This window comes from Drosophila obscura, unplaced genomic scaffold (assembly GCF_018151105.1).
Source record: "Drosophila obscura isolate BZ-5 IFL unplaced genomic scaffold, ASM1815110v1 contig_200, whole genome shotgun sequence".
Classification (NCBI taxonomy): domain Eukaryota; kingdom Metazoa; phylum Arthropoda; class Insecta; order Diptera; family Drosophilidae; genus Drosophila; species Drosophila obscura.
Window position 1 is genome coordinate 8,418 of NW_024542791.1, and position 26,337 is coordinate 34,754.

General features: G+C 44.8%; 4 non-coding genes across 4 annotated transcripts; 2 read left to right on the forward strand and 2 right to left on the reverse strand.

The window, feature by feature from the left end:
* The first annotated feature begins 215 nt into the window (after nucleotides 1–215).
* On the forward strand, nucleotides 216–288 carry Trnav-cac. The gene has a single exon. It is a non-coding gene; the product is annotated as a tRNA-Val (tRNA).
* A 3,939-nt stretch (nucleotides 289–4,227) lies between these two features.
* Nucleotides 4,228–4,300, reverse strand: Trnav-aac. Its single transcript has one exon. It is a non-coding gene; the product is annotated as a tRNA-Val (tRNA).
* An 8,566-nt stretch (nucleotides 4,301–12,866) lies between these two features.
* Trnav-aac lies at nucleotides 12,867–12,939 on the forward strand. The gene has a single exon. It is a non-coding gene; the product is annotated as a tRNA-Val (tRNA).
* A 4,774-nt stretch (nucleotides 12,940–17,713) lies between these two features.
* Nucleotides 17,714–17,784, reverse strand: Trnav-cac. The gene has a single exon. It is a non-coding gene; the product is annotated as a tRNA-Val (tRNA).
* Between the last annotated feature and the right edge of the window lie 8,553 nt (nucleotides 17,785–26,337).

Sequence of the window (26,337 nt, forward strand, 5' to 3'; positions counted from 1 at the left end):
ATAGACATTCCGCAAGAGTTTGTGTGCAAACAATGCGGGTATATAGCATCGCATAAGGGATACCTTCAAAAACATTTTAAAAAATATTGCCCAAAAAAGTGCAGGAACAACCAACCGCTCGTTAGAAATTTATCACCAGGAACCACCCAACCGAGGCCCCAACATTTCCTCAACTTTCCGTTCGAATCGTCTTTACTGCCGCTAGATCTTTATATGTTTCCGTAGTGTAGCGGTTATCACGTGTGCTTCACACGCACAAGGTCCCCGGTTCGAACCCGGGCGGGAACAGATATTTTTTTTCGTTTGACGTTTCCCCGAAACGTCGAAGTTTGCCCCGGGCGCCACAGTTTAAGGGCTCCGGATTTTTCAATTTGCTTTTAGGCTATCCTTCGCCTCTGAACAGCTACTTGGCTTTGTCAATGCAAAGACAATATAAGAATAAGATATATAACGCCATACGAAATTTTTGCACACGAAGCTTGCAGGCTGGCTTTAGAGCTGGCTCGCACAATTCCTCGGCTTTCGCAGCGGCAGAGAAATAAGGTAACGTATTTGACTTCGTGTCTGTTGTCTTCGCACACAAACGCACCAAAAAAATGTGTGAGTCTGTGTGCCGACCCCTGCATAGGGCACACGAATGCTTCTCTGCATTCGGAATCAATTCCGGTGGCTCGAGCTCGCGTAGCTCGCTCACGTGCGTACCAACAGCTGGTGGACGCTGTTGAACGTGGAGCACCAGAAAATGAGCTCGCAGCCCTTTTAGTCGTTCGCGACGAAGCGAGCCTCAACCTGTCAATTCTGTTGGATCAGGAGGAGGCACGCCGTTCGAGCAAAGACAATATAAGTATAAGATGCGGAACGCTCATACATTTCAATTTCCATATGCAAGCCAATTTTTCGGCCAGCGACGAAATTCGCGCCATCTCGCTCGCACAAATTTGAGAGCGTACGAATCTAAAAATAGAATCCACTTGCATGTGTGAGTACACACAGAACCAGCAGCTGCGTATGTGTGCGTACTTGTGCGAAGCGGACGATTTTCGAGTCGAAAACCTTTTTATGAGTTGAGAAACGAAATTATTTACTGTCGTTATATACGTTGCACGCTGAATACACTAATGAAAATTATTCCAATGTGAAGTCATGTATTAAATATATTATGTACTTTTATAAAAGTATATCCGATAATTATTATCGAATATACCATGTTAAAAGAAATTACCATTGGAGGGATATACAATAAAAGTTTATTAATATTGGGGTGGTAAGCGTCTTGCAAAATTAACTTACACTTATAAAGTGAAGGGTATATTTCGACAGCGCTGTAAAAAACGTATGCATGTGCACACATACAGTGTGATTTTTGACACTCATAACATACACACATATGCATACTTTTTGCCCATTCTTCTTTGCTCTATGATCCTCTCCTTCTCTTTTGTAACAACAGAATTAAAAGTTAAGCGGCACGCGTCCGGCACGCGTCATTTCATTATGTATGCAGATTTATTTTAATGTATTTCAATGATATATTTGTTTAATTAATACTTTTGATTTGGCTTCACTTTTCAGGGAACAGGCACTGAAACTTCAGCATCAAAAAGAGATGCAAATACTGGAGAGAAGGCTCCAAGAGAAGCATCGTGAGGAGATGAAGGAGCTCAAGCTGAAACAGGACAAGGAAATGGCAGAGAAGAAAAAAAACTTGCAGGAGCAGCAAGCGAATCAACTCAAAGGAATTCAAAGCATCCGGAGCATGCAGGAGCAGTTGGCCATACTGTCAACACAGCTCTATAAGCCCCTGTTGCCTTTGTTGGAGGAGGAGGTCGAATCGGCTGCAGTAGAGGCTCCTTTGGAGTCGCCTGCAGTCGAGGAGGAGTTCGAGGAGGATTCGCCGATCGTCGAGGAGTTCGAGATCGAATCGGCTGCAGTAGAGGCTCCTTTGGAGTCGCCTGCAGTCGAGGAGGATTCGCCGATCGTCGAGGAGTTCGAGATCGAATCGGCTGCAGTAGAGGCTCCTTTGGAGTCGCCTGCAGTCGAGGAGGAGTTCGAGGAGGATTCGCCGATCGTCGAGGAGTTCGAGATCGAATCGGCTGCAGTAGAGGCTCCTTTGGAGTCGCCTGCAGTCGAGGAGTCTTCTGCTAGCCCTGGAATACGGGATATTATAGCCTGGCAGAGTGAGCCCAATCCACACATTCCAAATGAGCCAACATTCCAACTCTCCGGAACCGGACGAATCGCGCTGGCAGCGTTAATCAAAGATTATTTTCATAATCACATACTCGACATCGACCCCCACTGCACTCGCCTGGCAGAGGAGATCTCAGATTTTTTTAAGGCCGAAGACAAAAATTACTGGGACAATTCGCTTCGGTTCGGAGCGTTCGGCAAAAATGGCGGAGTCGAAATAGAGTCTGATTATAAAATAACCAAGAAACTCTACCACTGCTCTTTTGATCGTTTGTGCGGATATAAAACAGAATATAAACATCATTTGACGACACACCTAAAAGCGCACAGGGGTGTAAAGGAATTTGCCTGCGAGTAAGTATATGAAACTACAAAATATTAACAAATAAACAAACGGAAAGCGAAAATGAACCACCAACAGAAGCATACAAGCGAAATTGAATCAAGCCAAATTAAGATGAAACGAGAGTAAAAGGATGAAGAAAGGACGAACAGGAAGAAAGCCGCCACCTCGACCATAGGCAGAATAACAGCGCACAGAAGTATTGCGTGACGTGTGACTGCGCTGCCGAATTTTCCACGGAACCCACAATTGCCATAGACTTTTTCGCCAGCGACGAAATTCGCGCAATCTCGCTCGCACAAATTTGAGAGCGTACGAATTAAAAATAGAATCCGCTTGCATGTGTAAGTACACACAGAACAGCAAGGTTGTGCGTACTTACAGCGGACAATTTCGGACGGAAACCTTTTTATGAGTTGAGGAAACGAAATTATATACTGCGTTGAATACGTCGCATCCTGAATACCTAGTGTTAAATTAATGGAATTTCATGTATTAAATAACTATGTATTTTTATATATGTTTCCGATCATCATTATCGAATATACCATCTTAAAATAAATTATCGTTGAAGGGATATACATATACAATATAACAGTTTTTTATATGGGGTTTTGATTTAAACTTATAAAGTGAAGGGATATTTTGGATAAGCGCTGTAAAAACGTATGCATTGCCAAATACAGCCTGTGGCGCATGCACTCGGCTAGGTTGTCGCATCGGCAAAGAAAACCATTCCTGATGCCTTCGTATGCTGCGGAGGCACTAGGCGTGCCCTCAAAATAATGGGAGCGAAATGAGCCAGCCCGTAAGAGCCAGCCCCGAAAATTCGTGCAGAAGAATATTCGTGTACGTTGCACTCGTCCTAAACTAAATTGTCTTTGATACGACTCTGCCGGCCTCTGCTCTAGAGCCAGCCGCTCTCTTGTATGCGTACAGCATACGAAGTTGGTTCTTTGACGCTGCGACAGCCGAGCCGAGTCGTCGCGACGACTGTATGTGTGCACATGCATACGTTTTTTACAGCGCTGTCGAAATATACACTTCACTTTATAAGTGTAAGTTAATTTTGCAAGACGTCCACAACCCCAATATTAAAATGATAATTTCTTTTGACATGGTATATTCGATAATAATGAGCGGATATACATATATAAAAATACATATGTAATATATTTAATACATGACTTCACATTGGAATAATTGTCATTAGTGTATTCAGCGTGCAACGTATATAACGACAGTAAATAAAAATAAATCATCTGCGCTGAGGCTCGATACATTTCTCGAGCATCAATATGCTGAATCGTGCACAAGCAATGTAGTTGTTTATATAGTTAACCATTCAGCACATACAATGCCGGCTCAGGCTAAACGGTTTCAACAGATGTGCTTAAAAAACAGGAGGACGATTTGGCCAGAAAATATAATGGAGACCTAATTTAAGATGACTTTGCCAGTGAAGTCTTAGGCGCAACAAAATTTGTCCCTTCATTAAATTCAAATTTTTGCCCAACCTGGACTATCTTGAGGTTCTCCAGCTGCTTCAAAATTTTAATTCGACAGCAAAATTTAAAAACTTGGAGATGGCCTGTCGTGCGAAGTTTTACAGCTTCGCCTCGGGCGCAAATTTTTCTTAGCACCTTAAAGTCTTCGCTTCTCTATAAAATTTGTTCAAAAAAGGTAGTTGCATCTGTTTCCGCCCGGGATCGAACCGGGGGCCTTCTGCGTGTTAGGCAGATGTGATAACCGCTACACCACGGAAACAGGTGAAAATCGTGGCGCTCAACGGTTGCCAGAAAATTGCATACCAAAAAGCGCTGAAAGTTGTGCGGCGATAGAGGGCTCTTGTGTCTTGAGGGCGAGCTTTTGTGATTTTTGTCAAAGATGTCGGCGCGGCGCAGGGGCGACCGGTAACAGTATCTGTTGGCTAGACACTCCATTTAAAGACGACTTGCTACGAGAGAAAAACGCAGAAGAGCTTGTGTTGAAGCTATGCTTCATGTATATGCGTCTATTGGAATCACGGTAAGTGTTTTACGTCCCATTAAAAATTTATTGGTTTTATAAAGGTGTTATTTCTTTTCAGAGGTCTTTGAGTGGCAGGTTGATCGGCACTGCGGTGTTTACGGTTTTGTTAGTTTAGAGCTTAGTAACCTAAGCAACGGGCGACGGGTGCCATTGTCGTTGGAGAATATCCACATTCGTGGCCTGTATCCCTTTGTGAAATCTTCCGTTAGCCTATCGGAGCTTTTTTGGCATTTTGGGTCAGTGAAGTACCGGACAAACCGAAGAAATCCGATGAGTCGGCTCTAAACTCCAACTCGCAGGCCATCGATCTGTGCTCGGACATGGCGGCCTACTACAATAATCGCGCCGCGTGCCACTGGAAGATGCTGGACTACAACAGTGCCCTGTCGGATGCCCGTCACGCCCTTTGCATTGATCCTGGCTGCGAGACCGCCCACGTCCAGGTGGCCAAGTGCTGTCGGGTACTGGGCGACATCTTGGGCATGCAGATGGCCGTGAAGAAGGTGCTGGCGCGGAATCGTGAGAGCACAGTGGTCGACGAAGAGCAGAAGGCGTTGCGGGAGATCCGCCGATTGGCACCCTTTATTAAGGCGAGCTACGATCGCAAGTTCTTTGACAGTGCGGCGGTCTACCTGGACTACGTGTTGAGCATGGCCCCCGCTTCAGTTGGGTATCGTGTCCTGAAAGCCGAATGTCTGGCCCATCTGAATCGGTATCCGGAGGCCCTGGAGATTGTCGTGGAGGTGATGCAGCAGGACCCCACCTCAGCGGAATTAAAGCTAAGATGTCTCCAAAATTTCTAGTGCTACTCTTTGTTATCATATTATAATTATTCTAACACTGATTTTGGACCTGTACGCTAGTTTTTATTTATGTATTATGTACGTAAAACAAAATTTCAATCGTTTACAAAATTGTATTATTATTATATATCCCATTTGTTATATTATATTGTATTTTATTTATTTATCAGTTATTGTATAAACTAAAATACTTTAATCATGATCCATAATGTCAGAAGTCCGTCGAGTGATTAAATTGAGTGGAATAAATGCTCTTCATATAATTAAACTAGGTAAAATAAATGCACTACAAGTGACTAAATTGAATTTTCAACCGAAATTAATAAGCAGTTGAAGTGGCACCTCTTCATGCGGTATATTACGCCGCTACAGCAGAATGCATAACTACAATGCAGAAAACTACGAAACGGCTCTAAACTCCTACTTGCAGGCCATCGATCTGTGCTCGGACACGGCGGCCTACTACAACACCGGACGTGTCGCAACTGAGTTTTCTGTCCCAGCACCACCAGGTCTTCGGCTGTGGTGCTGAGACGTTCGGGTCGTGGGCCTGAGACGTTCGGCATTTTTTGATATGTTCGATTCATGACGAGATGCGAAAGCAAGCCGAGAATTGCAAGTGTATGTGTGTACACAGACACGACAAAATATTTATGAATTCTTATTTTCCGAAACCGTTCTGAGTTTGTTTTGAAAAGCTGATGTTGCGACGGGCGCGCGGGGTATTTCTTACATTCTCTTTTAGGCTAGCCTTTGCCTCTGCTTTCGGCCTCGACCCGCGTCGAGTCCAGCGACAGAATACACCAATAAAATATGAAGTCTGACGACGGGAATTGGTCCATGGCCGGATTAGCAGTTGCCTAGGGACCCCCCTAGGGCTAAAAGAAAAATTTGTTTAAAAAACAAAACTCCAAATAATGGAAAAAAAAAATATAATAGCCACTGATAAACATACAAATTAATCAAACATACATAAAATAAGTTTTTATTTCAAATGAAAAAAGAAGGGAACTGGCGAGAAAAAATGGAGGGCCCCAGATTGATGGTTGCCCAGGACCCGGTTAAGGGTTGATCTGGCCCTGAATAGGTCGATTTTGGTTTTAAACTTTAAATACAAGCAATACACACAAATAACAACATTAAATTTTACAGTGGGGACTCAGCCGAAACGAGGTGGAAAAATTAAAAAATTATTTATGAACGCTTTGAATAAAATAAATGTACATATCTAGTAGAATATTTTCCAGAGCTTTAGCAAATCTAATTTTCAAGATAAATTTAGTTTTGGAGATATGAGCAGAGATATGATATGAAATGTACAAAAATGTATTGTATAGTCTTTGTTGTTACTTATGTAAATAAATATTGTGCAAATGCCGTCGGCTTTCGACTTCGTTGCTGCCGTAATATCAACTTTTTCAATAAATTTACATATATTTTTCAGAGACCTGTTTTTACGATCCATATAATTGCATTTAAAGATCTTTTTATATGAATTATGCCCACTCTGCCCATTCCTCATTTATGTTGCGGCAGGTCAGCTCAGGTCGCTACATCAGCCCTCAAAACAAAACGAAAAACCGATATTCAGTTCAAGCGGCAAAAAATATTCGTACATATTTACATATTAAATTTTTTTGGTACATCTGTTATCTACGTCTGCAATGTATATTCTACATCTAACATATAGATTCTACATGTACCATTTAGATTTTAGAGCGCCCCCGTTAGAGGGCGCTCGCGTACATAACGAAGCAGAGTGTGCGAGCCAGAAAGAGAATGAGTCCCGTGTCTCTTGCTGAATGTGGCGGTGGAAGTAACTGAAAATTAATTTCTACATTCTGGGAATAATTATGATCCGATCTAATTCAGATCCGGCAATCTGGTAGATATGGTCATTCTCTACGATACTTCACTTTTACTTATTTGGTATCCTTAAAATTGTGGCTGCCAAAGATTTTCGTCCTTTGTGGTGGCGGAAGGGGGCGGGCGAAATTTTGAAAGCGAAACACTTGTAGCAGTGTGATATCCCATGAGTCTGGGAAAAAAATCAAGACGGATGATGAGCGCCTATATCTAAGCACTAACCATACAGTATATAGATGTGCCAGTTCATACAACGAAAGGGGCGCAAGCTGAGTGTTCTGTCCCGACTCCCAGCGCTTCGGCTCTGTGAGGCTGAGCCACTCGGGTCGGGAGCCAGGCCATTCGGGTCGGGAGCTGGGCCGTTCGGCATGTATGACTCATGTCGGGAAGCGAAAGCAAGCTGAGAATTGCAAATGTATGTGCGTAAACAGACACGACAAAATTTTGTATCAATTCTTATTTTCCGAAACCGTTTTGAGTTTGTTTTGAGTTTCGTTTCCAGGTTACGTAAATGTGTGTGTGCCATGTATTCACACATACTGTGCTTGTGTGTGGGCTCTACAATTGTTGGCCGCTTGAATTTGTTTTTCGTTTTGTTTTGAGGGCTGATGTGATGTAGCGACCTATTCAGGGCCGGATCAACCCTCAACCGGGCCTTGGGCAACCATCAATCTGGGGCCCCCTTTATTTTGTATTTTTTTCAGTGGCCATTATATTTTTTATTCATTATTTGGAGTTTTGTTTTTTCAACAAAATTTTTCTGTTATTTCTAGGAGGGCCCTAGGCAACTGCTAATCCGGCCCTGGACCTATTCCCGTCGTAAGACTTCATATTTTCTTGGTGTGTTCTGTCGCTCGACTCGACGCGGGTCGGGTCGAGGCATTGACGAAGCCGTTCATAAAATATTTTGGCATGTTTTGTTTAAAGAAGCTGATGTAGCCACGGGCCCGGGGCAATTCGCTTTTCAAACCAAATCTTTTATGCACGCTTTGCCTCAAGCCTCGGCCCGACCCGCGTCGAGTCGAGCGACAGAACACACCAAGAAAATATGAAGTCTTACGACGGGAATAGGTCCAGGGCCGGATTAGCAGTTGCCTAGGGCCCTCCTAGAAATAACAGAAAAATTTTGTTGAAAAAACAAAACTCCAAATAATGGATAAAAAATAGAACAGCCACTGATTAACATACAAAATAAAGGGGGGCCCCAGATTGATGGTTGCCCAAGGCCCGGTTGAGGGTTGATCCGGCCCTGAATAGGTCGCTACATCACATCAGCCCTCAAAACAAAACGAAAAACCAATTCAAGCGGCCAACAATTGTAGAGCCCACACACAAGCACAGTATGTGTGAATACATGGCACACACACATTTACGTAACCTGGAAACGAAACTCAAAACGGTTTCGGAAAATAAGAATTGATACAAAATTTTGTCGTGTCTGTTTACACACATACATTTGCAATTCTCAGCTTGCTTTCGCTTCCCGACATGAGTCATACATGCCGAACGGCCCAGCTCCCGACCCGAATGGCCTGGCTCCCGACCCGAGTGTCTCAGCCTCACAGAGCCGAAGCGCTGGGAGCCGGGACAGAACACTCAGCTTGCGCCCCTTTCGATGTATGAACTGGCACATCTATATACTGTATGGTTAGTGGCTGCGCCTTCTCTGTGACACGGAAGGTGCACAGCAGCTGGCGGACTGCCTTGTCGATGTTCTGATTAACAACGACGATTAATGTACTCACTTTTGCTCCCCACTGTACGTCGTCACTGGGGGAGCCTAGTTAGATTTAGGGGCAAGTGCATTAGATGATGGATTGAATATTGTTGTGGCATCTGCTCTGCCTGGTGTTGTTGTTGTGGCTGCATTGCCTGGTGCTCCGGCATCTCCATTAAAATATTGTGGCGCTTTGCCGCCTCAACAAGGCGCGGTCCTCATCTGCAATGGCACCCACTTCGCCATTGTGGGCGGCCAGCATCATTGCGAAGGCTCGATCGGCTATGGCTGATCGCCGCTCTTGCCTCTCTTGCACCCACCGTGTCACAGAGAAGGCGCAGCTCTTCAAGTGTTTCGCTTTCAAAATTTCGCCCGCCCCCTTCCGCCACCACAAAGGACGAAAATCTTTGGCAGCCACAATTTTAAGGATACCAAATAAGTAAAAGTGAAGTATCGTAGAGAATGACCATATCTACCAGATTGCCGAATCTGAATTAGATCGGATCATAATTATTCCCAGAATGTATAAATTAATTTTCAGTTACTTCCACCGCCACATTCAGCAAGAGACACGGGACTCATTCTCTTTCTGGCTCGCACACTCTGCTTCGTTATGTACGCGAGCGCCCTCTAAAGGGGGCGCTCTAAAATCTAAATGGTACATGTAGAATCTATATGTTAGATGTAGAATATACATTGCAGACGTAGATAACAGATGTACCAAAAAAATTTAATATGTAAATATGTACGAATATTTTTTGCCGCTTGAACTGAATATCGGTTTTTCGTTTTGTTTTGAGGGCTGATGTAGCGACCTGAGCTGACCTGCCGCAACATAAATGAGGAATGGGCAGAGTGGGCATAATTCATATAAAAAGATCTTTAAATGCAATTATATGGATCGTAAAAACAGGTCTCTGAAAAATATATGTAAATTTATTGAAAAAGTTGATATTACGGCAGCAACGAAGTCGAAAGCCGACGGCATTTGCACAATATTTATTTACATAAGTAACAACAAAGACTATACAATACATTTTTGTACATTTCATATCATATCTCTGCTCATATCTCCAAAACTAAATTTATCTTGAAAATTAGATTTGCTAAAGCTCTGGAAAATATTCTACTAGATATGTACATTTATTTTATTCAAAGCGTTCATAAAATATTTTTTAATTTTTCCACCTCGTTTCGGCTGAGTCCCCACTGTAAATACAAGCAATACAAACAAATAACAACATTAAATTTTAAAGTTTAAAACCAAAATCGACCTATTCAGGGCCAGATCAACCCTTAACCGGGTCCTGGGCAACCATCAATCTGGGGCCCTGCATTTTTTCTCGCCAGTTCCCTTCTTTTTTCATTTGAAATAAAAACTTATCAATTTTATGTATGTTTGATTAATTTGTATGTTTATCAGTGGCTATTATATTTTTTTTCCATTATTTGGAGTTTTGTTTTTTAAACAAATTTTTCTTTTAGCCCTAGGGGGGTCCCTAGGCAACTGCTAATCCGGCCATGGACCAATTCCCGTCGTCAGACTTCATATTTTATTGGTGTATTCTGTCGCTGGACTCGACGCGGGACGAGGCCGAAAGCAGAGGCAAAGGCTAGCCTAAAAGAGAATGTAAGAAATACCCCGCGCGCCCGTCGCAACATCAGCTTTTCAAAACAAACTCAGAACGTCATCTCGTCATGAATCGAACATGTCAAAAAATGCCGAACGTCTCAGGCCCACGACCCGAACGTCTCAGCACCACAGCCGAAGACCTGGTGGTGCTGGGACAGAAAACTCAGTTGCGACACGTCCGGTGTTGTAGTAGGCCGCCGTGTCCGGGCACAGATCGATGGCCTGCAAGTAGGAGTTTAGAGCAGAGGCCGGCAGCGTCGTATGCACTGTGCATAGGAAAAAATTTCTGGCAGCGCAGTCGGCACACGTACAGCGTAAATACTTCGTGTGGTTTCGTTATTCTGCCTGATGACGTAGCGGCAGAGAAAATTCTGCTCTGCTGACGTCGCGGCAGAGAAAAATGCTTCGGGCTATGCACAAACGGCTTCATATTCTGCTCGCTTGCCTCAGCAGCAGAGAAGCATTCGTGTGCCCTAAGCACAATTCTTCGGCTTTCGCAGCGGCAGAGAAATAAGTAACGTATTTGACTTCGTGTCTGTTGTTTTCGCACACAAACGCACAAAAAAAATATGTGAGTCTGTGTGCCGACCCCTGGTTTAGAGCCGTTTCGTAGTTTTCTGCATTGTAGTTATGCATTATGCTGTAGCGGCGTAATATACCGCATGAAGAGGTGCCACTTCAACTGCTTATTAATTTCGGTTGAAAATTCAATTTAGTCACTTGTAGTGCATTTATTTTACCTAGTTTAATTATATGAAGAGCATTTATTCCACTCAATTTAATCACTCGACGGACTTCTGACATTATGGATCATGATTAAAGTATTTTAGTTTATACAATAACTGATAAATAAATAAAATACAATATAATATAACAAATGGGATATATAATAATAATACAATTTTGTAAACGATTGAAATTTTGTTTTACGATAATACAAATAATACAAATAAATAAAAACTACCGTACAGGTCCAAAATCAGTGTTAGAATAATAATAATAACATAACAAAGAGTAGCACTAGAAGTTTTGGGGTACATCTTAGCTTTAATTCCGCTGAGGTGGGGTCCTGCTGCATCACCTCCACGACAATCTCCAGGGCCTCCGGATACCGGAGTTTTTGTTTTACGATAATACAAATAATACAAATAAATAAAAACTAGCGTACAGGTCCAAAATCAGTGTTAGAATAATAATAATAACATAAAGAGTAGCACTAGAAATTTTGGAGACATCTTAGCTTTAATTCCGCTGAGGTGGGGTCCTGCTGCATCACCTCCACGACAATCTCCAGGGCCTCCGGATACAGATTCAGATGGGCCAGACATTCGGCTTTCAGGACACGATACCACACTGAAGCGGGGGCCATGCTCAACACGTAGTCCAGGTAGACCGCCGCACTGTCAAAGAACTTGCGATCGTAGCTCGCCTTAATAAAGGGTGCCAATCGGCGGATCTCCCGCAACGCCTTCTGCTCTTCGTCGACCACTGTGCTCTCACGATTCCGCGCCAGCACCTTCTTCACGGCCATCTGCATGCCCAAGATGTCGCCCAGTACCCGACAGCACTTGGCCACCTGGACGTGGGCGGTCTCGCAGCCAGGATCAATGCAAAGGGCGTGACGGGCATCCGACAGGGCACTGTTGTAGTCCAGCATCTTCCAGTGGCACGCGGCGCGATTGTTGTAGTAGGCCGCCATGTCCGAGCACAGATCGATGGCCTGCGAGTTGGAGTTTAGAGCCGACTCATCGGATTTCTTCGGTTTGTCGGGTACTTCACTGACCCAAAATGCCAAAAAAGCTCCGATAGGCTAACGGAAGATTTCACAAAGGGATACAGGCCACGAATGTGGATATTCTCCAACGACAATGGCACCCGTCGCCCGTTGCTTAGGTTACTAAGCTCTAAACTAACAAAACCGTAAACACCGCAGTGCCGATCAACCTGCCACTCAAAGACCTCTGAAAAGAAATAACACCTTTATAAAACCAATAAATTTTTAATGGGACGTAAAACACTTACCGTGATTCCAATAGACGCATATACATGAAGCATAGCTTCAACCCAAGCTCTTCTGCGTTTTTCTCTCGTAGCAAGTCGTCTTTAAATGGAGTGTCTAGCCAACAGATACTGTTACCGGTCGCCCCTGCGCCGCGCCGACATCTTTGAAAAAAAGCACAAAAGCTCGCCCTCAAGACACAAGAGCCCTCTATCGCCGCACAACTTTCAGCGCTTTTTGGTATGCAATTTTCTGGCAACCGTTGAGCGCCACGACTTTCACCTGTTTCCGTGGTGTAGCGGTTATCACATCTGCCTAACACGCAGAAGGCCCCCGGTTCGATCCCGGGCGGAAACAGATGCAACTACCTTTTTTGAACAAATTTTATAGAGAAGCGAAGACTTTAAGGTGCTAAGAAAAATTTGCGCCCGAGGCGAAGCTGTAAAACTTCGCACGATAGCACGATAGGCCATCTCCAAGTTTTTAAATTTTGCTGTCGAATTTAAAATTTTGAAGCAGCTGGAGAACCTCAAGATAGTCCAGGTTGGCAAAATTTGAATTTAATGAAGGGACAAATTTTGTTGCGCCTAAGACTTCAATGGCAAAGTCATCTTAAATTAGGTCTCCATTATATTTTCTGGCCAAATCGTCCTCCTGTTTTTTAAGCACATCTGTTGAAACCGTTTAGCCTGAGCCGGCATTGTATGTGCTGAATGGTTAAGTATATAAACAACTACATTGCTTGTGCACGATTCAGCATATTGATGCTCGAGAAATGTATCGAGCCTCAGCGCATATGATTTTTTTTTTTGTTACATTCTGGCTTTTAAAACACGCCGACTGGGCGCTGGTCAAAGCATTGACCAAAGACAATATAAGTATAAGATGCGTAACGCTCATACATTTCAATTGCCATATGCAAGCCAATTTTTCAGCAAGCGACGAAATTTTAACTCGCACAAATTTGATAGCGTACGAATCTAAAAATAGAATCCACTTGCATGTGTGAGTACACACAGAACCAGCAGCTGCGTATGTGTGCGTACTTGTGCAAAGCGGACGATTTTCGAGTCGAAAACCTTTTTATGAGTTGAGAAACGAATTTATTTACTGTCGTTATATACGTTGCACGCTGAATACACTAATGACAATTATTCCAATGTGAAGTCATGTATTAAATATATTACATATGTATTTTTATATATGTATATCCGCTCATTATTATCGAATATACCATGTCAAAAGAAATTATCATTTTAATATTGGGGTTGTGGACGTCTTGCAAAATTAACTTAAACTTATAAAGTGAAGTGTATATTTCGACAGCGCTGTAAAAAACGTATGCATGTGCACAATTACAGTCGTCGCGACGACTCGGCTCGGCTGTCGCAGCGTCAAAGAACCAACTTCGTATGCTGTACGCATACAAGAGAGCGGCTGGCTCTAGAGCAGAGGCCGGCAGAGTCGTATGCACTGTGCATAGGAAAAAATTTCGGGCAGCGCAGTCGGCACACGTACAGCGCAAAGACTTCGTGTGGCGTTATTCTTCTTTGTCAGGTGCTTGAGAAGTTTCGGGAGACTCTGTTACTTCTTCACTCTCCGGTGGTGGTTCATTTTCGCTTTCCGTTTGTTTATTTGTGTTTTGTGGTTCACTTGCTCTTTTAGTGCATAATTGATGTGGGACTATTTCAATTAGTCCCATCGGATTGCCTTCCAAAAACTGCATTTTCTTTTGATGCTGCAATTCCTTATTGCACGTGTGCTTTTTTATATTTTGCACAAAAGCCACATTCCAGGCAAATGTATTTTTTAGGGCTGGCAATGCACATTTTGAAGTGCTCTTTCCGCCTTTCCGTAGATATCTTATGGCTTACTCCACAAATAATGCAGCCATGCCTTAAGTTCTGCGCCATTTTAAATCCCGGAGGTGCCCAACAGCCTCTGGGCACTCTCCACCAGGGGATGCCGTCTATAAAAGAGACGCATTCCCCCGGCAATCGATTATCGGGCTGCAGGGGTGGACTATTGTGGTCGAAAAAGCACATTGGTGGGTATTTCATTTGCTCGGACCTTTTAGGTCGCAAATGCTTCCACGTTAATGGGGGAAGCCCCGGAAGTGAACTGGAGTTCACTGAGAATGAGAAATTAATTTCGTGCTTCCCTTTCATTGGGCCTGCCAATGCGTTTTTAACCCGGGGAGCTTTCACTGCACCCGGCTTAAACTGAACAGGGAGCAGAGTGGAGTTAGAACATGGAGCTAAAAACTCAACGTCCTCACCCACTCCCCGTGCAAGCCCAGAACGTATTCCAGTGCTGGTGCTGGGAATATCGTCGCTGGGAATTTGACCAGCGCATTTCTGTTGGTAGTCTGAGCTGAGACAGTGCTGCTCGTCTGAGCTGAGGCACTGGTGCTATTCTGTGTTGAGGCACTTGTGCTATTCTGTGTTGAGGCATTTGTGCTATTCTGATTACAGTAGCGAAGGGAAGAGTTCTGAGGAGCCGAACTTCCTCTAGTGCTAGGCACACTCGAACGGCGTGCCTCCTGATCCATCACAATGGACAGGTGGAGGCTCGCTTCGTCGCGAACGACTAAAAGAGCTGCGAGCTCTTTTTCCGGTGCTCCACGTTCAACAGCGTCCACCAGCTGTTTTATCCATACTTACTCTTCCAGCGCTCGTTATTCTGCCTGATGACGTAGCGGCAGAGAAAATTCTGCTCTGCTGACGTAGCGGCAGAGCGGGCTATGCACAAACTATGAAGTGCTTGTTGCATACTTCGCATGTTTTTACGTGCCCATGCCCATGAACAGCGATTTCATGCCTCTTTAGTGACTCTGCTGTTTTCACCTTAATTTGGCATTGATTGCAAGAAAAATTGTAGTCGCTTGTATGCTTTTGTATGATGTGCCTCTTCAGGTTGCAACGTTGTACAAATGCAGCAGGGCATTTCATATACTTACTCGCAGGCAAAATTTTTTACACCCCTGTGCGCTTTTAGGTGTGTCGTCAAATGATGTTTATATTCTGTTTTATATCCGCACAAACGATCAAAAGAGCAGTGGTAGAGTTTCTTGGTTATTTTATAATCAGACTCCATTTCGACTCCGCCATTTTTGCCGAACGCTCCGAACCGAAGCGAATTGTCCCAGTAATTTTTGTCTTCGGCCTTAAAAAAATCTGAGATCTCCTCTGCCAGGCGAGTGCAATGGGGGTCGATGTCGAGTATGTGTTTATGAAAATAATCCTTGATTAACGCTGCCAGCGCGATTCGTCCGGTTCCGGAGAGTTGGAATGTTGGCTCATTTGGAATGTGTGGATTGGGCTCACTCTGCCAGGCTATAATATCCCGTATTCCAGGGCTAGCAGAAGACTCCTCGACTGCAGGCGACTCCAAAGGAGCCTCTACTGCAGCCGATTCGATCTCGAACTCCTCGACGATCGGCGAATCCTCCTCGAACTCCTCCTCGACTGCAGGCGACTCCAAAGGAGCCTCTACTGCAGCCGATTCGATCTCGAACTGCTCGACGATCGGCGAATCCTCCTCGAACTCCTCCTCTACTGCAGCCGATTCGACCTCCTCCTCCAACAAAGGCAACAGGGGCTTATAGAGCTGTGTTGACAGTATGGCCAACTGCTCCTGCATGCTCCGGATGCTTTGAATTCCTTTGAGTTGATTCGCTTGCTGCTCCTGCAAGTTTTTTTTCTTCTCTGCCATTTCCTTGTCCTGTTTCAGCTTGAGCTCCTTCATCTCCTCACGATGCTTCTCTTGGAGCCTTCTCTCCAGTATTTGCATCTCTTTTTGATGCTGAAGTTTCAGTGCCTGTTCCCTGAAAAGTGAAGCCAAATCAAAAGTATTAATTAAACAAATATATCATTGAAATACATTAAAATAAATCTGCATACATAATGAAATGACGCGTGCCGGACGCGTGCCGCTTAACTTTTAATTCTGTTGTTACAAAAGAGAAGGAGAGGATCATAGAGCAAAGAAGAATGGGCAAAAAGTATGCATATGTGTGTATGTTATGAGTGTCAAAAATCACACTGTATGTGTGCACATGCATACGTTTTTTACAGCGCTGTCGAAATATACCCTTCACTTTATAAGTGTAAGTTAATTTTGCAAGACGCTTACCACCCCAATATTAATAAACTTTTATTGTATATCCCTCCAATGATAATTTCTTTTAACATGGTATATTCGATAATAATTATCGGATATACTTTTATAAAAGTACATAATATATTTAATACATGACTTCACATTGGAATAATTGTCATTAGTGTATTCAGCGTGCAACGTATATAACGACAGTAAATAATTTCGTTTCTCAACTCATAAAAAGGTTTTCGACTCGAAAATCGTCCGCTTCGCACAAGTACGCACACATACGCAGCTGCTGGTTCTGTGTGTACTCACACATGCAAGTGGATTCTATTTTTAGATTCGTACGCTCTCAAATTTGTGCGAGCGAGATGGCGCGAATTTCGTCGCTGGCCGAAAAATTGGCTTGCATATGGAAATTGAAATGTATGAGCGTTCCGCATCTTATACTTATATTGTCTTTGCTCGAACGGCGTGCCTCCTCCTGATCCAACAGAATTGACAGGTTGAGGCTCGCTTCGTCGCGAACGACTAAAAGGGCTGCGAGCTCATTTTCTGGTGCTCCACGTTCAACAGCGTCCACCAGCTGTTGGTACGCACGTGAGCGAGCTACGCGAGCTCGAGCCACCGGAATTGATTCCGAATGCAGAGAAGCATTCGTGTGCCCTATGCAGGGGTCGGCACACAGACTCACACATTTTTTTGGTGCGTTTGTGTGCGAAGACAACAGACACGAAGTCAAATACGTTACCTTATTTCTCTGCCGCTGCGAAAGCCGAGGAATTGTGCGAGCCAGCTCTAAAGCCAGCCTGCAAGCTTCGTGTGCAAAAATTTCGTATGGCGTTATATATCTTATTCTTATATTGTCTTTGCATTGACAAAGCCAAGTAGCTGTTCAGAGGCGAAGGATAGCCTAAAAGCAAATTGAAATACCAGTACCCCGCGCGCCCCAATCCGGAGCCCTTAAACTGTGGCGCCCGGGGCAAACTTCGACGTTTCGGGGAAACGTCAAACGAAAAAAAATATCTGTTCCCGCCCGGGTTCGAACCGGGGACCTTGTGCGTGTGAAGCACGTGATAACCGCTACACTACGGAAACATATAAAGATCTAGCGGCAGTAAAGACGATTCGAACGGAAAGTTGAGGAAATGTTGGGGCCTCGGTTGGGTGGTTTCTGGTGATAAATTTCTAACGAGCGGTTGGTTGTTCCTGCACTTTTTTGGGCAATATTTTTTAAAATGTTTTTGAAGGTATCCCTTATGCGATGCTATATACCCGCATTGTTTGCACACAAACTCTTGCGGAATGTCTACTTTTGCAAGGCACTTCTGAAAGTGCTCCAAAATTAGTTTCAACTTTCCCAATCGCTTGTGCCCGCAAATCTTGCACTTCAGCAGCAACGACTGAATGAGAACGAAGCCCGGTGGTGCTGTAAAGCCGGCAGGAACATGAGGCTCAGTAGCCAAGTATATTTTTACCTGCTCGTCGTCCGGTCCCTCCAGTTCGCTGACTTCCGAAATAGGCAGTTGAATTTCGGCCTGGTGCTTCGGAGTTCTGTGGACTGATGTTGTTCTCCACGAGCTCTTGTCAGCAACATGGTCAATGCATGATAACCGCTGCACTACGGAAACATGTAAAGATCCAGCGGCAGTAAAGACGATTCGAACGGAAAGTTGAGGAAATGTTGGGGCCTCGGTTGGGTGGTTTCTGGTGATAAATTTCTAACGAGCGGTTGGTTGTTCCTGCACTTTTTTGGGCAATATTTTTTAAAATGTTTTTGAAGGTATCCCTTATGCGATGCTATATACCCGCATTGTTTGCACACAAACTCTTGCGGAATGTCTACTTTTGCAAGGCACTTCTGAAAGTGCTCCAAAATTAGTTTCAACTTTCCCAATCGCTTGTGCCCGCAAATCTTGCACTTCAGCAGCAACGACTGAATGAGAACGAAGCCCGGTGGTGCTGTAAAGCCGGCAGGAACATGAGGCTCAGTAGCCAAGTATATTTTTACCTGCTCGTCGTCCGGTCCCTCCAGTTCGCTGACTTCCGAAATAGGCAGTTGAATTTCGGCCTGGTGCTTCGGAGTTCTGTGGACTGATGTTGTTCTCCACGAGCTCTTGTCAGCAACATGGTCAATGCATGATAACCGCTACACTACGGAAACATGTAAAGATCCAGCGGCAGTAAAGACGATTCGAACGGAAAGTTGAGGAAATGTTGGGGCCTCGGTTGGGTGGTTTCTGGTGATAAATTTCTAACGAGCGGTTGGTTGTTCCTGCACTTTTTTGGGCAATATTTTTTAAAATGTTTTTGAAGGTATCCCTTATGCGATGCTATATACCCGCATTGTTTGCACACAAACTCTTGCGGAATGTCTACTTTTGCAAGGCACTTCTGAAAGTGCTCCAAAATTAGTTTCAACTTTCCCAATCGCTTGTGCCCGCAAATCTTGCACTTCAGCAGCAACGACTGAATGAGAACGAAGCCCGGTGGTGCTGTAAAGCCGGCAGGAACATGAGGCTCAGTAGCCAAGTATATTTTTACCTGCTCGTCGTCCGGTCCCTCCAGTTCGCTGACTTCCGAAATAGGCAGTTGAATTTCGGCCTGGTGCTTCGGAGTTCTGTGGACTGATGTTGTTCTCCACGAGCTCTTGTCAGCAACATGGTCAATGCATGATAACCGCTACACTACGGAAACATGTAAAGATCCAGCGGCAGTAAAGACGATTCGAACGGAAAGTTGAGGAAATGTTGGGGCCTCGGTTGGGTGGTTTCTGGTGATAAATTTCTAACGAGCGGTTGGTTGTTCCTGCACTTTTTTGGGCAATATTTTTTAAAATGTTTTTGAAGGTATCCCTTATGCGATGCTATATACCCGCATTGTTTGCACACAAACTCTTGCGGAATGTCTACTTTTGCAAGGCACTTCTGAAAGTGCTCCAAAATTAGTTTCAACTTTCCCAATCGCTTGTGCCCGCAAATCTTGCACTTCAGCAGCAACGACTGAATGAGAACGAAGCCCGGTGGTGCTGTAAAGCCGGCAGGAACATGAGGCTCAGTAGCCAAGTATATTTTTACCTGCTCGTCGTCCGGTCCCTCCAGTTCGCTGACTTCCGAAATAGGCAGTTGAATTTCGGCCTGGTGCTTCGGAGTTCTGTGGACTGATGTTGTTCTCCACGAGCTCTTGTCAGCAACATGGTCAATGCATGATAACCGCTGCACTACGGAAACATGTAAAGATCCAGCGGCAGTAAAGACGATTCGAACGGAAAGTTGAGGAAATGTTGGGGCCTCGGTTGGGTGGTTTCTGGTGATAAATTTCTAACGAGCGGTTGGTTGTTCCTGCACTTTTTTGGGCAATATTTTTTAAAATGTTTTTGAAGGTATCCCTTATGCGATGCTATATACCCGCATTGTTTGCACACAAACTCTTGCGGAATGTCTACTTTGCAAGGCACTTCTGAAAGTGCTCCAAAATTAGTTTCAACTTTCCCAATCGCTTGTGCCCGCAAATCTTGCACTTCAGCAGCAACGACTGAATGAGAACGAAGCCCGGTGGTGCTGTAAAGCCGGCAGGAACATGAGGCTCAGTAGCCAAGTATATTTTTACCTGCTCGTCGTCCGGTCCCTCCAGTTCGCTGACTTCCGAAATAGGCAGTTGAATTTCGGCCTGGTGCTTCGGAGTTCTGTGGACTGATGTTGTTCTCCACGAGCTCTTGTCAGCAACATGGTCAATGCATGATAACCGCTGCACTACGGAAACATGTAAAGATCCAGCGGCAGTAAAGACGATTCGAACGGAAAGTTGAGGAAATGTTGGGGCCTCGGTTGGGTGGTTTCTGGTGATAAATTTCTAACGAGCGGTTGGTTGTTCCTGCACTTTTTTGGGCAATATTTTTTAAAATGTTTTTGAAGGTATCCCTTATGCGATGCTATATACCCGCATTGTTTGCACACAAACTCTTGCGGAATGTCTACTTTTGCAAGGCACTTCTGAAAGTGCTCCAAAATTAGTTTCAACTTTCCCAATCGCTTGTGCCCGCAAATCTTGCACTTCAGCAGCAACGACTGAATGAGAACGAAGCCCGGTGGTGCTGTAAAGCCGGCAGGAACATGAGGCTCAGTAGCCAAGTATATTTTTACCTGCTCGTCGTCCGGTCCCTCCAGTTCGCTGACTTCCGAAATAGGCAGTTGAATTTCGGCCTGGTGCTTCGGAGTTCTGTGGACTGATGTTGTTCTCCACGAGCTCTTGTCAGCAACATGGTCAATGCATGATAACCGCTACACTACGGAAACATGTAAAGATCCAGCGGCAGTAAAGACGATTCGAACGGAAAGTTGAGGAAATGTTGGGGCCTCGGTTGGGTGGTTTCTGGTGATAAATTTCTAACGAGCGGTTGGTTGTTCCTGCACTTTTTTGGGCAATATTTTTTAAAATGTTTTTGAAGGTATCCCTTATGCGATGCTATATACCCGCATTGTTTGCACACAAACTCTTGCGGAATGTCTACTTTTGCAAGGCACTTCTGAAAGTGCTCCAAAATTAGTTTCAACTTTCCCAATCGCTTGTGCCCGCAAATCTTGCACTTCAGCAGCAACGACTGAATGAGAACGAAGCCCGGTGGTGCTGTAAAGCCGGCAGGAACATGAGGCTCAGTAGCCAAGTATATTTTTACCTGCTCGTCGTCCGGTCCCTCCAGTTCGCTGACTTCCGAAATAGGCAGTTGAATTTCGGCCTGGTGCTTCGGAGTTCTGTGGACTGATGTTGTTCTCCACGAGCTCTTGTCAGCAACATGGTCAATGCATGATAACCGCTACACTACGGAAACATGTAAAGATCCAGCGGCAGTAAAGACGATTCGAACGGAAAGTTGAGGAAATGTTGGGGCCTCGGTTGGGTGGTTTCTGGTGATAAATTTCTAACGAGCGGTTGGTTGTTCCTGCACTTTTTTGGGCAATATTTTTTAAAATGTTTTTGAAGGTATCCCTTATGCGATGCTATATACCCGCATTGTTTGCACACAAACTCTTGCGGAATGTCTACTTTTGCAAGGCACTTCTGAAAGTGCTCCAAAATTAGTTTCAACTTTCCCAATCGCTTGTGCCCGCAAATCTTGCACTTCAGCAGCAACGACTGAATGAGAACGAAGCCCGGTGGTGCTGTAAAGCCGGCAGGAACATGAGGCTCAGTAGCCAAGTATATTTTTACCTGCTCGTCGTCCGGTCCCTCCAGTTCGCTGACTTCCGAAATAGGCAGTTGAATTTCGGCCTGGTGCTTCGGAGTTCTGTGGACTGATGTTGTTCTCCACGAGCTCTTGTCAGCAACATGGTCAATGCATGATAACCGCTACACTACGGAAACATGTAAAGATCCAGCGGCAGTAAAGACGATTCGAACGGAAAGTTGAGGAAATGTTGGGGCCTCGGTTGGGTGGTTTCTGGTGATAAATTTCTAACGAGCGGTTGGTTGTTCCTGCACTTTTTTGGGCAATATTTTTTAAAATGTTTTTGAAGGTATCCCTTATGCGATGCTATATACCCGCATTGTTTGCACACAAACTCTTGCGGAATGTCTACTTTTGCAAGGCACTTCTGAAAGTGCTCCAAAATTAGTTTCAACTTTCCCAATCGCTTGTGCCCGCAAATCTTGCACTTCAGCAGCAACGACTGAATGAGAACGAAGCCCGGTGGTGCTGTAAAGCCGGCAGGAACATGAGGCTCAGTAGCCAAGTATATTTTTACCTGCTCGTCGTCCGGTCCCTCCAGTTCGCTGACTTCCGAAATAGGCAGTTGAATTTCGGCCTGGTGCTTCGGAGTTCTGTGGACTGATGTTGTTCTCCACGAGCTCTTGTCAGCAACATGGTCAATGCATGATAACCGCTACACTACGGAAACATGTAAAGATCCAGCGGCAGTAAAGACGATTCGAACGGAAAGTTGAGGAAATGTTGGGGCCTCGGTTGGGTGGTTTCTGGTGATAAATTTCTAACGAGCGGTTGGTTGTTCCTGCACTTTTTTGGGCAATATTTTTTAAAATGTTTTTGAAGGTATCCCTTATGCGATGCTATATACCCGCATTGTTTGCACACAAACTCTTGCGGAATGTCTACTTTTGCAAGGCACTTCTGAAAGTGCTCCAAAATTAGTTTCAACTTTCCCAATCGCTTGTGCCCGCAAATCTTGCACTTCAGCAGCAACGACTGAATGAGAACGAAGCCCGGTGGTGCTGTAAAGCCGGCAGGAACATGAGGCTCAGTAGCCAAGTATATTTTTACCTGCTCGTCGTCCGGTCCCTCCAGTTCGCTGACTTCCGAAATAGGCAGTTGAATTTCGGCCTGGTGCTTCGGAGTTCTGTGGACTGATGTTGTTCTCCACGAGCTCTTGTCAGCAACATGGTCAATGCATGATAACCGCTACACTACGGAAACATGTAAAGATCCAGCGGCAGTAAAGACGATTCGAACGGAAAGTTGAGGAAATGTTGGGGCCTCGGTTGGGTGGTTTCTGGTGATAAATTTCTAACGAGCGGTTGGTTGTTCCTGCACTTTTTTGGGCAATATTTTTTAAAATGTTTTTGAAGGTATCCCTTATGCGATGCTATATACCCGCATTGTTTGCACACAAACTCTTGCGGAATGTCTACTTTTGCAAGGCACTTCTGAAAGTGCTCCAAAATTAGTTTCAACTTTCCCAATCGCTTGTGCCCGCAAATCTTGCACTTCAGCAGCAACGACTGAATGAGAACGAAGCCCGGTGGTGCTGTAAAGCCGGCAGGAACATGAGGCTCAGTAGCCAAGTATATTTTTACCTGCTCGTCGTCCGGTCCCTCCAGTTCGCTGACTTCCGAAATAGGCAGTTGAATTTCGGCCTGGTGCTTCGGAGTTCTGTGGACTGATGTTGTTCTCCACGAGCTCTTGTCAGCAACATGGTCAATGCATGATAACCGCTACACTACGGAAACATGTAAAGATCCAGCGGCAGTAAAGACGATTCGAACGGAAAGTTGAGGAAATGTTGGGGCCTCGGTTGGGTGGTTTCTGGTGATAAATTTCTAACGAGCGGTTGGTTGTTCCTGCACTTTTTTGGGCAATATTTTTTAAAATGTTTTTGAAGGTATCCCTTATGCGATGCTATATACCCGCATTGTTTGCACACAAACTCTTGCGGAATGTCTACCTTTGCAAGGCACTTCTGAAAGTGCTCCAAAATTAGTTTCAACTTTCCCAATCGCTTGTGCCCGCAAATCTTGCACTTCAGCAGCAACGACTGAATGAGAACGAAGCCCGGTGGTGCTGTAAAGCCGGCAGGAACATGAGGCTCAGTAGCCAAGTATATTTTTACCTGCTCGTCGTCCGGTCCCTCCAGTTCGCTGACTTCCGAAATAGGCAGTTGAATTTCGGCCTGGTGCTTCGGAGTTCTGTGGACTGATGTTGTTCTCCACGAGCTCTTGTCAGCAACATGGTCAATGCATGATAACCGCTACACTACGGAAACATGTAAAGATCCAGCGGCAGTAAAGACGATTCGAACGGAAAGTTGAGGAAATGTTGGGGCCTCGGTTGGGTGGTTTCTGGTGATAAATTTCTAACGAGCGGTTGGTTGTTCCTGCACTTTTTTGGGCAATATTTTTTAAAATGTTTTTGAAGGTATCCCTTATGCGATGCTATATACCCGCATTGTTTGCACACAAACTCTTGCGGAATGTCTACTTTTGCAAGGCACTTCTGAAAGTGCTCCAAAATTAGTTTCAACTTTCCCAATCGCTTGTGCCCGCAAATCTTGCACTTCAGCAGCAACGACTGAATGAGAACGAAGCCCGGTGGTGCTGTAAAGCCGGCAGGAACATGAGGCTCAGTAGCCAAGTATATTTTTACCTGCTCGTCGTCCGGTCCCTCCAGTTCGCTGACTTCCGAAATAGGCAGTTGAATTTCGGCCTGGTGCTTCGGAGTTCTGTGGACTGATGTTGTTCTCCACGAGCTCTTGTCAGCAACATGGTCAATGCATGATAACCGCTACACTACGGAAACATGTAAAGATCCAGCGGCAGTAAAGACGATTCGAACGGAAAGTTGAGGAAATGTTGGGGCCTCGGTTGGGTGGTTTCTGGTGATAAATTTCTAACGAGCGGTTGGTTGTTCCTGCACTTTTTTGGGCAATATTTTTTAAAATGTTTTTGAAGGTATCCCTTATGCGATGCTATATACCCGCATTGTTTGCACACAAACTCTTGCGGAATGTCTACTTTTGCAAGGCACTTCTGAAAGTGCTCCAAAATTAGTTTCAACTTTCCCAATCGCTTGTGCCCGCAAATCTTGCACTTCAGCAGCAACGACTGAATGAGAACGAAGCCCGGTGGTGCTGTAAAGCCGGCAGGAACATGAGGCTCAGTAGCCAAGTATATTTTTACCTGCTCGTCGTCCGGTCCCTCCAGTTCGCTGACTTCCGAAATAGGCAGTTGAATTTCGGCCTGGTGCTTCGGAGTTCTGTGGACTGATGTTGTTCTCCACGAGCTCTTGTCAGCAACATGGTCAATGCATGATAACCGCTACACTACGGAAACATATAAAGATCTAGCGGCAGTAAAGACGATTCGAACGGAAAGTTGAGGAAATGTTGGGGCCTCGGTTGGGTGGTTTCTGGTGATAAATTTCTAACGAGCGGTTGGTTGTTCCTGCACTTTTTTGGGCAATATTTTTTAAAATGTTTTTGAAGGTATCCCTTATGCGATGCTATATACCCGCATTGTTTGCACACAAACTCTTGCGGAATGTCTACTTTTGCAAGGCACTTCTGAAAGTGCTCCAAAATTAGTTTCAACTTTCCCAATCGCTTGTGCCCGCAAATCTTGCACTTCAGCAGCAACGACTGAATGAGAACGAAGCCCGGTGGTGCTGTAAAGCCGGCAGGAACATGAGGCTCAGTAGCCAAGTATATTTTTACCTGCTCGTCGTCCGGTCCCTCCAGTTCGCTGACTTCCGAAATAGGCAGTTGAATTTCGGCCTGGTGCTTCGGAGTTCTGTGGACTGATGTTGTTCTCCACGAGCTCTTGTCAGCAACATGGTCAATGCATGATAACCGCTACACTACGGAAACATGTAAAGATCCAGCGGCAGTAAAGACGATTCGAACGGAAAGTTGAGGAAATGTTGGGGCCTCGGTTGGGTGGTTTCTGGTGATAAATTTCTAACGAGCGGTTGGTTGTTCCTGCACTTTTTTGGGCAATATTTTTTAAAATGTTTTTGAAGGTATCCCTTATGCGATGCTATATACCCGCATTGTTTGCACACAAACTCTTGCGGAATGTCTACTTTTGCAAGGCACTTCTGAAAGTGCTCCAAAATTAGTTTCAACTTTCCCAATCGCTTGTGCCCGCAAATCTTGCACTTCAGCAGCAACGACTGAATGAGAACGAAGCCCGGTGGTGCTGGGGCAGGAACATGAGGCTCAGTAGCCAAGTATATTTTTACCTGCTCGTCGTCCGGTCCCTCCAGTTCGCTGACTTCCGAAATAGGCAGTTGAATTTCGGCCTGGTGCTTCGGAGTTCTGTGGACTGATGTTGTTCTCCACGAGCTCTTGTCAGCAACATGGTCAATGCATGATAACCGCTACACTACGGAAACATGTAAAGATCCAGCGGCAGTAAAGACGATTC